This window comes from Solanum dulcamara, chromosome 7, assembly GCF_947179165.1.
Source record: "Solanum dulcamara chromosome 7, daSolDulc1.2, whole genome shotgun sequence".
NCBI classification, from domain to species: Eukaryota; Viridiplantae; Streptophyta; class Magnoliopsida; order Solanales; family Solanaceae; genus Solanum; species Solanum dulcamara.
Window position 1 is genome coordinate 22,221,784 of NC_077243.1, and position 14,256 is coordinate 22,236,039.

A 14,256-nucleotide genomic window follows, 5' to 3' on the forward strand; every position below is an offset into this window, starting at 1 on the left:
GAATCCTAAGCTGGCGACTCTCCGAAATGAGTATCTATACCTGCAGGCATGAAATGCAGCCCCCCGAAGAAAGGGGGTCAGTACGAACTATGTACCGAGTATATAAAGCATAAAATACCGTAAAGGAGATCACATCTGCAATAAAGATTCAGGAGCTAATCACTGTACCTGTGTCTTATGAAATGAATACATGCATATCATCATCATATATCATACCCGGCCCGTTAGGGAACTCGATGTCACAATTATATCAATATATCATTATATGTATATATATACCATACCCGGCCCTTTAGCAAGGAACTCGGTGAATAGAGTAGTGTACACTGATACCGTACCCGGCCCATTATGGGACTCGGTGCCATAATCATATCGTCATATCATTATAATATCATATTATCATATCACGTACCCGGCCCTCTAGTAAGGGACTCGGTGAATAATGTAGTGGAATCCATACATGATAACATACCCGGCCTATCGTAGAACTCGGTGAATAATACCATAACAATATGCACGAATAAGGTATCATTAGCAATCTTGTGAAATTTGATCATTATCGGAGACTTAATAGAATAAGCAAAATAGTTCATCATTTGAAATCCAAGACAATAGTCATTATGAATCACACCAATTATGGATTATACTAAAATATGAATTATACCACAACATGAGTTATACCAACTAGGATGGCTGGAATCATACACATGAGTCAAGACATAACAATATAAATTTTGAAAATCAAGAACGGTAGCCATCCGAGTATATCTACGAATAAGAGTTTCTTTGAAATTTAAGCATACGTCATTCGTTCGTTTCATATGGATCATGCCAAAAGAAGAAAATGTTAACTTTACATACCTTTAGCGTTTATACGTATATGTTGTCCAATATTGTCTCAACCTATATTAAAACGTTAAGCACTATGATTAAGCTATGGACAAGAATAAAATGTAGTCTATCGTTAGTAGGTTATTTCTAAAAGAAATTGGACAGCACCTCCCCTATACCGCTCACTTTTCCCACTTTCAAACCAGCCATATAATCATTAACCAACATCAACAATCCAAAATATTGACACAAAATAAGATTTATTATTCATGTTACCAAAGCAGTAAATTCGGAAAGTCAAGTACCTCACGTTGTATCTAAATTTTGAAAATGAAAACGGCAAAACTGGACTTTATAACCTTCATGAAACATTTAGATCTATGTCTTAAGTTTCCAATGCAAAAGAAATCAACTCAAAATTCATTTTCTACAGAGAGATATCATCAAAATACGAACAGCTATACATAAAGGAATTTTCAATCCAGAATCTGGACAGAATTTGTCTTATGATTTATGTTCAGTTTTCGACATAATAACAGCGGATATAGACTAAGACATAAACATAAGAGTTGTAGGTAGCTTTCCAAAACATGTTTAATATCTAAAATCTAAGGTCTACACAATGAGATATTCCAGAATTACTATCAGCTACTCAATTCCAAAAACGGATTTGAACATTCACAATCTTCATACACCTTTTTCCTCCAAATTCAAGAACAACAACTCATCAACAACATCAAAACAATATCAACCATTATTATACATCATCACTAAGATAATTCCATCTATTTAATCTACCTAAAACAACCCTTTAACCCATAACTCTCAACAAATCACCAAACTAGTTTATAACACTATTTTCTCCGTTCTAATCCGTTAAAACTCTAACTAAACTTGTTAACAATGAAAAGGAGACTTTAATATTACCTTAAACTTGCAGCACCACATAAAATCTTCTCCTTATTGGCTGATTTCTAGCTCAAATTGAAGCCAACGCGACGTACAACAATTTTCTCTTCATGAGCTTCGGATTTCGGGACTTGAATTTTGGTCGGATTTGAGATTTCTCTCAAGAACTCCCTTTCTCTCTCTCTCTGGAAATTTCTAGAATTATGTTGGTCTAAAGTATGAAGGAATAGTTACAAAAAATCAGATTTAATTTCGTGGGTATTGGGCCTGACCCGAATTAGAATTGGGTTGGGCCGAATTCACTATTTAGTTTGGCCTGTCAGACTTAAAATGTCTATATCTTATTACTCCGATATCACATTTTGTCCCACGACCTATGGTTGGAAATATATTTTAATTATCTACAACTTTCATGTTGAGAGGTTTCCCAAAATCTCAAATTATAAAGAGGTTATGGCCTCCCGAAGTCAGCTTACCCGAAACGTGACTTTAAGAAAAACATATTTGATGGCTTCTATTTTGATTTGGCTTAAGGGTCCTTCTTGAGATGTATTTTACTACACATAAATTATTCATATAACTTGGCATCTACAACAAATCATGTCCTTTTAAAATTCAAAATTAAAAGTCCTTGAATTTATAACCGTTAGCTTACGAATAATCCAAGATGCAAAAATACGGAATGTAACATCCTATATGGGTCACACTTACCTTGAAAGAATTAGGTAAATTAATGTTCAAAGGCACAGTCAGGGGTTCTAGAAATAAGAAGGAATTGGGGTCAAAACACATGTGTTCTGAGGCTCCTGAATCAATTATCCAAGTATCTTTCTTAAGATTAGTGGGTATAGAATTTGAGTATTTAAAGATGGTACCAGCTACTGCATTTGCATTGATTCCTGTTTGTGTCAATTTGCTTTGCTTGTATATCTGTATCATCTTTGCAATCTGCTGCTTGCTGAACTGTTCCTCAAAATTTTTATCACTGATTCCAGGATCTGTCCTGGCAATGTCTTCATCTGCTTGCTGAGTCAAGGTTGCATTTGCTTTAATCTGAGACTGATAGTTTCTGGAGTTGGTGAACTCAAAATCTGCAGGAAATCCATGCAGTCTGTAGCAATTATCATGCACATGCCCTGTTTTTCCACAATGAGTGCATGACAGGTTTGGATCATATTTCTTCTTACCCTTAAATCTGTTCTGTGACTTATCATGTTTCTGATTCTGACCTGGATTGCTATACCTCTGGTATGTGTTTGTTCCTGTTACTGCTTGATGTTTGAATCTCTGTGTATTTCTTCCCTGTCCACTGGCCATGAATGCTGCAAACTCAGCAATCAGTTTGTTGTCCTATTGTTTTGCTTGACTTGCTGCCAGAAATGATCCAGAATCAGAGATGTAGTTTGTGTTTGCATACACTTCCCTTTGACTCTCATCCTGCAAAAGCAATGAATATGCAACATCTATTCCAGGTAAGGGATTCATCATAAGTATATTTCCCCTTGCATGAGCATATACATCATTTAGTCCCATTAGGAATTGAATTAACCTTTGATCCTCTAGTGATTTTGTTAATTTTGCTTTCCCATCACAAGTGCACTTACATGAGCAACAAACAATTACATTTATCCCATCCAATTCATCCCATAGTCTCTTAAGTTTGGTGAAGTAACCTGCAATGTCATTATTCCCTTGTATTAGACTTGTTAATTCCTTCTGCAGGTGGTAGATTTTGGCACCACTTGACTTGCCAAACCTCTGCTCCAGACTGTCCCAAAGTTCCTTAGCAGTTTTGGAACTCATTACACTATCTGCAATATCCTTAGAGAGTGCATTTGATATCCAACATATGATCATGTCGTTAACACAACTCCATTGTTCAAAATCTGCAGATTCCAGTTCTGGAGCCCTGCAGGTTCCATTGATGAAACCAAGTTTCTTCTTGGTTGATAAGGATAGGAGGATGGATCTCCTCCAACCTGGATATCCTCTTCCGTCGAAAACATTGTTGACCAAAGTCATACCAGGTGAGTCGGAATTGTTTAGGTGGTAAGGATGGCTGCTTTCATACGTGGTTCCTTTCTCTCCACTTCCTGACTTAACTTGAGTTGCTTCAGGCATTTTGCTTCAACAGGGATTTGAAGATGATGATGTAGATCTTGAAGGTGATGATGATGATATAAACACAGATCTGAATTGAGCTTAGGAATGCTCTGATACCATGTAAAAATTAAAGAGAGAAGAACTGAGATAAATTTTTTGTGTATATTTATGCCATGTACATTTAGTTTATATAGAACTATACAATGGAGACAAGGAGATATGGGCTATAAAATCTGTACAAAATTCTACTCTATATGCCCATAACTATATGGGCATAAATATATTAAATGTACATTTTAAATTTGCTTGTGGTATATTATATATATATATATATATATATATATAATGTTATGTGGAGGAGAAGTCTCCACGTGTATGCTGAAGAGTTTTAAACTCTTCAGCTTCTTCTACGCTTGTCCTCATCTTTTTCTTTTCTTTTTCTTTGCTCTGCAGCTTTCATTTTCTTCTTCTTCTCTTCTTCTGCTTTGGTGCAATATTCCTCTTCTCCAACATAGGTAGAAGACTAAAATATATATTTGAGTTTTAAAAGATTAGGGTAGTTAGGTAAGTTGATGAGGGATTTTAGGGATGATTTAGGGTATTTTTTTTTTCTTTTCTATCTATATCCTTTTTTATTAATTAATATTTAAATTTAAATTATCGATTTTAAAACTGTCCAATACACACCCACTTCTAAACAATCTCTAATTCTATCCAATTATCTATTTTTTTTTTTAAAAAAAAACAACTAATATCATTATCCGTTTTCCTTCCAGTTAACATTTTAACTATCTCTTTATTAAGGTTTTCTTCTTCTTCGTTTTTCGTTAATTGTTTTATTTTTTATTTATTTTTGTTATGATATTTTTTTAATTATTTTCTGATCAAATAGTTAATTTTAAAAAAAATTATTAATCTTTTTCTTTTTCTTTAAAATTCTCATGTTCCAAAAAAAACTTTAATGATGTTTAAGTTTAATTGTTTTATTTTTTCTTACTTTGTTATGGAATTTTTAAATTATTTTTTGACTAAATAGTTAATTTTAAAATTTATTAATTTTTTTCTTTTGTTTTAAAATTCCCATGTAGACAAAAATTAAAACATAACAATAGGTTTTATGTTCCAAGAAAAACTTCAACGATGTTTAAGATCCAAAAATTTAAGTATAAAATAATTTCTTTTTAAATTTTGCTTTATCTAAATAATAAGTTTCTTTTATTAAATTTTAAATTCTTAATAATGAATACGTACATCATTTAGTGTTAACCTAAATTTTTTTATTCTTTAATTAATATATTCGTAAATTTTTTTATGGAACAAAAAACTAACAAAATGATTATATTTCAAAGAATTATTATAATACTTGCTATTTGATCAATTAATGTTCGACTCTCTTAGCACTATTAGTCCTTCTTGAGTGGTGATGTAGATGATGCGGTGTAACTTTAAAAATCATTATCAATGATATATTCATTTTTCTCCAGCCTCATTATTCTACTCTTCTTCTTATTTGCTTTATTTTTTTCTTTGTCTCTTCATAAGAGAAAAAATTATTTTGAGTATTATGAATGACAATAGAAGAAATTTAATAAAGAATCTTAAAAAGTAAGAATGTCAATTTGTATGTCCTAAAATATCTCCTCACCTTCTAAAAACAAATATTTTCAGAATGATATTATTTTATGAATTAATGTTTAGATTTGATATCTGTCAATTGACTTATATACTACTTAAAAAGATTTAAGAGTAATTATATTATTGAAAAATATCACACTCACCTTGATCTGAGTTACATCAGAACCATCAACTGAGGTCACAATTTTTTATTTTTTTATTTTTTTGTAACATCTCATACACTAAAATGCAACAAACTTCAAGATTTCGCATCTTCACTCATCTTCTGTATATGTGTTTTTCCTGATATACCAAATATATAGAATTAAGATATCATAAACATAAACAAATTAAGTAGATATTCGAATAATTTCGAGATAAAAATAGATAATAAGATGCAACAAATAAACAATACATATGCATGCTCAAAACACTACTTAGTCTTCACAAGAATATTGATGGCTTCTTCTTGCCACCTTACCATTGCAATTTGCAACACACTGAGAGCTTGGTTAAAAAGGGGATGGATCAGATGAAAATGCAGTCAAATTCATTTTGTAATACCACAAATATGAAACTAAGAACAAATATATGATTTTCATTCTTTTTTCTTTTTTGGTAAAACATCTTCATTATTCTTTGTTTTTTTGGGTAAAAAAAAAAAGATCTTCGTTCATCTATAATCCTCCTTTTTATAAATTGCAGTCGTATAAGTTTTTCTATAAAAACCAATAAATACAAAATGTTACAGAAATAGAGAATCAAAAACAGTAAAATCAAAATTTGAGAGATTGTGGAAACGAATGAAAAATACTGTATGTGGGTGGAAGTTTTAATACTTTTGAATTGGCAGTTTTTTCTTTTCATTTTTTTAAAGTTTATTGACAGTTTTTTAAAAAAACTTGTTTACCGTTTTTTTCGTGATTCTTAATTTAAAAGGCTCTTAGAAATTTATTTATATGATAATTATTATTTTTAAAAAAGAGGCCAACGTGGCACAAATTCGATTTTTGTTTTATTGTGAAGTTTCAGTTTTTTTTTAATATGGTGGCTTTATCCTCTCCTATTAATAATATATATATATATAAAAAATTATATTATTATCTGCATTTGTTTTGCTATAAATAAAGAGGAGTTGTGAAAATATAGTTAAAATATTAAACTATTATGGTAACTTCCCCAAAAAAAAGGAATCACACACGTGATATTAAAAAATGAGTTTTAAGTACAGATTTACAGTTACATCACCCTATTTTTTAGAATTGTTTTAACGTTATCTTTTATTTAATTGTAAAAATTAATTTAAAATTATTTTAAAAATTAAATAGTAACTAACCTCAATAATTTTAAAAAAATTAACGGCAGCAACAATTGGAGATAAATTAATTAATTTGATAACCATATGAGACAAAAATTAACCTTCTAGTTGCTATTAAAAAGAAAAATTAAAAAAACGTGATTTACTCTTTTGTTAATCGTATCTAGTGAATTTGCAAAAAAATGTCAATTTATTTTTTTATTTTTACGAAATCTATTTTATTAATTTTGGTTAATCAGCTTTTAGAGTTTGTGCATAAATGGGAAGTTTTAAAATTCCCTATTTATATTCTAATTGTAATTTTAAAAATATAATATTATGGGGAAAAAAGGAAATACGGTAATTTAGTTAGTTACTCAATTTTTATATTCATTTTTTTATTTAAATAAAGAATTTAGTTTTTAAAATTTTTCATTTTTGAACAGATAATTTAATTATTATTTTTTATTTTTTATTTATATCACGTTAATTTTAAGTAATTCTTTAAAAAATATTTTTATTTTTTTAAAATTTATTATAATTACAAATTATAAATAATTGATTTTAAAGCCTCTCCTATTATGACATGTGTCCTTTAAAATTTTAATTTGTTGTTATTTAAAATATGAAATTGTGAGCTGACATGTGACGCTTTTGCTTCTCCTTTTATATATAGATAGATTTAGGGAGAGTTGGCAAAATAACCACTCTCTAGACTTAATTGAACATTAAGACACAAGTCTTGAAAAATTTGGTGTATAGACACCATATATGACATCATCAATTTGATTCAAAAGTGTTCAAGACCAACACTCAAGTCTCCAGAAATATACTTTGGTCCCCTCTCATTCTTTTCCAACAAAATGGGAATTATTTATAATATTCATTAACAAATATTTCCAAAAAGGGAACAAAATTCTCCAGGAAGAAACCCAAAAAAGGTCTCCCATTTTGCAGTTGATTTCACCAATTTGAGCGATTTTTTCGGCCACATTTTTGTTATCACAGGTGAAATCATCATTATCTTACTCATTGCTTCCATTTTTAGCCATTTTCTTTCAAGAATCTTGAAGAAATAATTTTCCCACCATTTTGTAGAAACTTGAGAAGCCCTCCAAATCACTCTCCAAAATCACTCAACTACTGGTTATGACATAATTTTCAGTAGTTTAGAAGCATTATACGTAGCTTATTTATTCTCATTTTTGTACGGATTAGTACCAGTTATCGATTGTTAAAGACTTCTATCCAACTCTAGTATCGATCAGTGTAGTCTATAATAGCAGTACCTGAATTTGTTGTTATTGGTGGTGATTATATGGGAGTCTATAATAGCCACTCTTAATGTTGGTTCTAGCTATTTTATTATGATAAACAGGGAAAGTCATAGGTTCTTGTATTACTTATTAGCCTTCAGTGCTTGCATTAGAGGATTCACCCACATGATAAAGGTAATTGCCGTCGACGACACTCATTTACATGATAAATAGGAGGGCGTGTTATTGAGCGTCGTTGCACAAGATATGGAGAATCATGTTTATTCAATTGCATTTTGTGTTATGGACAAAGAGAACGATGCGTCTTGGACGTTTTTCTTTGAAAAGTTGAAGGAGATTATGATCGATGAACCAGATTTGTGCTTTATCTCCGATAGACACAAGAGCATCACCAACGACATTGCGAAGGTTTACAATCATGCTCATCACGGATATTGCATGAGGCATTTCGATGAAAATCTCCGGGTATCTATACTACAATGCAGCAAAGACATATTCTATAAATGAATTTAACGATCATTTTGTAGAATTCAAGAACAATAGCCCCAAGTCAGCCAATATCCTTAAGCATGAAGTTGATTTTGAGAAGTGGAGCAAGACACATTTTTCAGGCAATAAGTATGATGTGATGTCCACAAATATTGCTGAGTCAATCAATGCTATGTTGATAGACGAAAGAGAATATCCCATGCATCCATACTCAATTTGATTGAAAAGAAATTTGGAAAATTGTTCAGGGAGAGACACGCATAAGGTCTCAAATCTAAGGATAATAAAATGGTGTCGGCTATCAAAAAAATTGCAAGAGAAAAAATAATCGAGGGAGACTCCTTGTATGTGGAGAACGTAATCGGGGACGACAATCAATTACCGTATTTTGGACAGGTTCTACTGCCAAAGTGAGCCTATTTGAAAAAATATGTTCTTGCAAGAAATATGACTTGGTCAAGATACCATGCGCTCACGCGATAGCCACTTTGCGATTGAAGCATGACAATGAGTATGGCATGAGCATCTATGAGCACTCTTCGCCTTTGTATAAAGTTGAAGCATACCTCCCTGCATACTTTGAATCTATTAATATTGTTCCTCTCGAGTCGGAATGGTGTGTGCCACAGGAATTGCTAAACGTGAAGATTCTTTCACCCCTTGTGGGTACCAAGATTGGGAAGAAGGAAATAGGCGGAACCCATTGTGGCCCCTTATAGTTGGAACCAACTTTCACTTAGACACCTCAACTAAGTTTTGTTCATTTTAGACACCTCAAGTAAAGTCCCGATGTGTTATTTTGACATTTTTTTGACAATCACCCAAATATATAAAGTATGTGTAATGCACTCATCGATGATGTGTCAAAAGTGACGAATTAAATGAAGACACGTGGCATATATATATATATATTAAAAATAATTCTCAAATAATGACTTTTGAATAGAAAAGAATGACCAATAACTTGATGACATGTGTCATTTTTAAATCCAAATAATAATTCTTTTTAAAAATAAAAATCAACTTCTATTAACCCCCACCTCCCACACCCTCACAGTGGTCTCTCTAGCACTACCCACCCCTCATGTCGTCTTCTCCAACCCCAACCCCTTCTCCACACCCACCAGATCTTCATCTCCCTCCACACCCACACCAACCCTAACCATATCATGAAATTTTAAGTTTGTTTTAGCAGATCTTAGATGATCTTGTCCAACGATATAGGCATTGTAATTAACACAAATTCACATGAATTTTGCCTCCTCATACTATTGCTCAAAAGTCTAGGCATTGCATACAAGGCATACTATCAAGTGCTTCCCCAAATGATTTAAGGTACTTCCCACGAGTATTTTTTGCAATTTCATCCATCTTTTTTAACCCCCAAATATTTTTTTATTTCAAACAGAGTTGACCTTTTGGGCAACTGTATCATCCTCATCGACAAAATACTGCCTGAAAAAAGGTTAAAATTTTGGTTGATCAGTCCGATCCTCTTGAAATTTATAAATAATCAATCAAAACTGAAGAATAAGATCAGTCGACTTACTTAACAGCTTTAAAATAATTTGGAGAATTTTAAAAAAAATTGTCGATGTTTTTCAAATTATTTCGAGGATGAAGAAGGCAAAAAAATAAAAAATATATGTTTAAGCTTGAGAAAATCTCGTGACATTCGAATTCACTTTATATTTGGCTCAAATCTATTTCACCATGGATGAAAAATGATAGCTATAAAATGGAGAAGAAAAAGGATAAGAAAAAAAATGAAAAAGAATATATTTTTTTTAAAAAATGATCTTCATGCGCTCAAAATGGGTGTAGCACACGCAATGTGCCAAATCAGAATAAAGTGTCAAAATGACACATCAAGGCCTTATTTGAGGTGTCTAAAATGAACAAAGCCTAGTTGAGGTATCTAAATGAAAGTTGGTGTCAACTTTAGTAGGTCACCGATGGGTTCTGCTAAGAAAATAAAATGTGTTAAGGGAGTCAGTGAGAATTTCAAGTGCAAGAGGAGGAACAAATGTTCAATTTGCAAGAGACCCAGCTATAAAAGAACCACATGTATGAACAATAACAAATCTTAGATTGTCTTGAGTCACTTTGTTTTTGTAATGAATCTACTGGATATGCCACTTTGATTTTTGTAACAATGCTACTATATTTTTGTACCCCTGCATTTTGGTCAATTTAGTATCATTTATTATCGACGCGAATCATCGATCAATGAAAAGATGGCATCTGTTTGTGTAATCAAGCTACTGAATTTTTGGACCTATGTATTTTACTTATATAATCCTATTGATCAAAAAAATATTTTTTGTATTCATGCATGTTTATCTATATGTGTCATGCATGCTTATTTTTTAAATATATATATATTTATAGTTATCCTATTGATCAAAATCGACTTATATACCATGCATGCTCATCTAATATATATAGATATATAATCATTCTATTGATAAAAATAATTATGTATATATATAATCATTTTATTGACTCAAGAAAAATAATTCAAACATAATTAATACAAATATTACTTGGATATACGCTCTACCAAACGACCCATTAAAGAATTGAAAAAAAAACATATGTTGTCATTGGTGAACATAATATATAGATCATTTATACAACCGATATTTTTTCATGTGAGCGGTCTGTGTTGGACCAATGAGATATACACTCCATCATTATTCAGGTATATAAGGGTTGATATAATAATTTAAACATGATCGATAGTTCACCTACTGGATCGGGATACTCACATATAGACCATAACTAGTAAAATTAAAATGGAAGAATAATTTTTTAATAATAGATTATGTTATTGAAATTTATTCAATTAAATGAGTTTAAACAAATAATTTGATCATGTAAGGGTGGATGTAAGATGAGAGTGGTGATCAACGATGTACATGAAAGAGTTGTGGTTATACAATCAACATTCTCAAAGTAATGCTTGAGAAAGTATAAGTATGTAGTGAGGTTGTCACTTGTTCAACCACAACTCTTTCCATACATCGTTCATCACCATTCCCAATCTGCATGGACCCTTCATGATGAAGAGTTGTGGTTGAACAAGTGATAACCTCACAACATACTTATGCTTTCTCAAGCATTACACCCTTACATGATTAAATTACTTGTTTAAACTCATTTAATTGAATAAATTTTAACAACATAATTTATTATTAAACAATTATTCTCCCTTTTTAATTTTATTAATTATGGTCTATATGTGAGTATCACGATCCAGTAGGTGACTATCGATCATGTTTAAATTAATCTATCAACCCTCGTATACCTGAATAATGATGAAGTATATATCTCGTTGGTCCAACACAGACCACTCACATGAAAAGTATCGATTGTATAAATGATCAATATATTATGATCACTAGTGACAATATTCAAATACCAAGTTCTCCAATGATAACAAAGTACAAATTACTAATCTTTCAACGGTAACATCTATTTTTTTTGTATAAAAGGATGGCAATCATTCATATATTTTTTTGACTCATTAACTCTTTCATCTTATTCTATTTTAAATAACTCAAAGATTTCTTTTTTCACAATGTCTCAACCATCTCAAATATCAAATGCAAAAAAGTCTTACATTTGTCGTTGTGGTTTTTCAACTGTGTTGAGGACATCACACACCGATACGAACTCAGATCGATAATTTTTTAATTGTATTGTTGGCATATGTTCTTTTTTGAAGTGTCTCGAAAATGATTCATCAACGAACAGTCCATCAAAGTTGAGTTTGGAATTGGAGACATCGAATTTTCAAGGCGTTACCAAATTTCAACTATTACAAAGGCTTCGAGACTCCGAAAAAAGCAGGAATCTACTAATGACTTTATTCAAAGAAGCCGAAGAGCAAAGAAATCACTTGAAAGTATTGCTAAAAGACACCGAAATAGAAAGGGATCAACTAAAACAAAGGTTGATTCTGGCTGAAGGAAAAGAGAAAGGTCTAAAAATCATATGGTATAGTTTGTTATTTGTGTTATGTTTGCTTTTTGGAAAGATGTAACAGGGATGCAGTAGTATTGAATAAATAAAAGTATTTCTCTTATATAAATTATTTATGGTCGAATTAACTAATACAATAATCAGTTAAAAAGACTTTCTACAATGGTAAAAAAAATGCAGTTAAGCACAAATCACATAACATAAAAATATATTCACATACCATAAAACATGATCACATATCATAAAATATATTAACCTATTTGTCAAAAACAACCATTCATATAAATATTTATATTTACCCAGCCATCCATCAAAATAGTCAAAATATTATAAACCCAAGTCATCCATCAAAATAGCAAAAAATTAAGGCGAAATCCATCGGTGGCCCCCTAAAGTTGGCACCAACTTTCACTTAGACACCTCAACTAGGCTTTGTTCATTTTAGACACCTCAAGTAAGGCTCCGATGTGTTATTTTGACACTTTGTGCTGACTTGACACATTGCGTGTGCTGCACCCATTTTAAGCGCGCGAAAAATGTTTTTTTCTTTAAATTTTTTTTTTTTTGTTGTTCTTCTTCATTTCTGTCATCATTTCTTCTTCATTGCGTGTTCTTAATTTACAAATCTCTTTTACAAAACACAATCTTTCTCTATTTTCTTCAACACTTATTTGCCCAAAACCCATAAATTCCCCTCCCCCAATCTCTCCAGATGATTCAAGAATCGTTGATAGACTTGTTCACATATTCACTAAGCCTCTTGATTCATCAAAAAACCAAGAACTTGATGAGTTGGGTTCAAAGATTACTACTTGTATTGTTGAAGTTGTTCTTAGAAATCTGAGAAATTAGAGAATAGCCCATTTGTTTTTTAATTGGACTTCGAATTTTGTTGTGGGTTCTTTAAGGTTTGAATTCTTTAACAATTTCAAAGAAAATAATTTTAGATTTGTATTAATCTTGCCAAAAAAATAGAGGTTCATCGGATTTTTTGATCCAATTTAATTTATATTTTTGTTTGCCATTATAACTTTATTTTTTTCTCTTTAGATGATATGAATAGCGTTGGGTGGATGTTGGAGGAGAAGAAGATTTGGTGGGGTGGGGGAAGGGTTGAGGTTGGGGTGGGTGGGGTTGGAGAAGATCACGGCAGGGTAAGGGAGCAGTTGGGGTTGGGGTGGGTTGGGTTGGAGAAGATGACGGCGGGGTGGGTGGGGTTAATAGTTGTTAATTTTTACTTTTTAAAAAATTATTATTTGGATAAAAAAAATGCACGTGTCATCAAATTATTGATCATTTTTTTTATTCAAAAGTCATTATTTGATAATTATTTTTGATAATTAAGTGTGTGTAATGCACTCGCCTGACGTGTCAAAAACAACAAATGAACAAAGCCTAGTTGAGGTGTTTAAGTAAAAATTGATGCCAACTTTAGGGGGGCACGGATGAGTTTCGCCAAAAATTAATTGTCTTAATCCCCCTCCCCCCCAATCATCCACACCATCCATCCATAAAAAAAATAAAAAATTAATTGTCACTGTCACCAAAAACACCAATTGCTTTTCAAAAAAAACAAAACAATCCAAACATACCCATCAAACCACGTCAACTATTTTTTCATCACCAACTTCCTCATCATTGAGTTCCTTCAGAATACTCATCACGTCCACTAGATCTGCATCATTGTTCTTCTCTTCATCATCTATCGCTGCCTTATCTTCTTCTTCAACTTCTGCCTTCTCTTTTTCT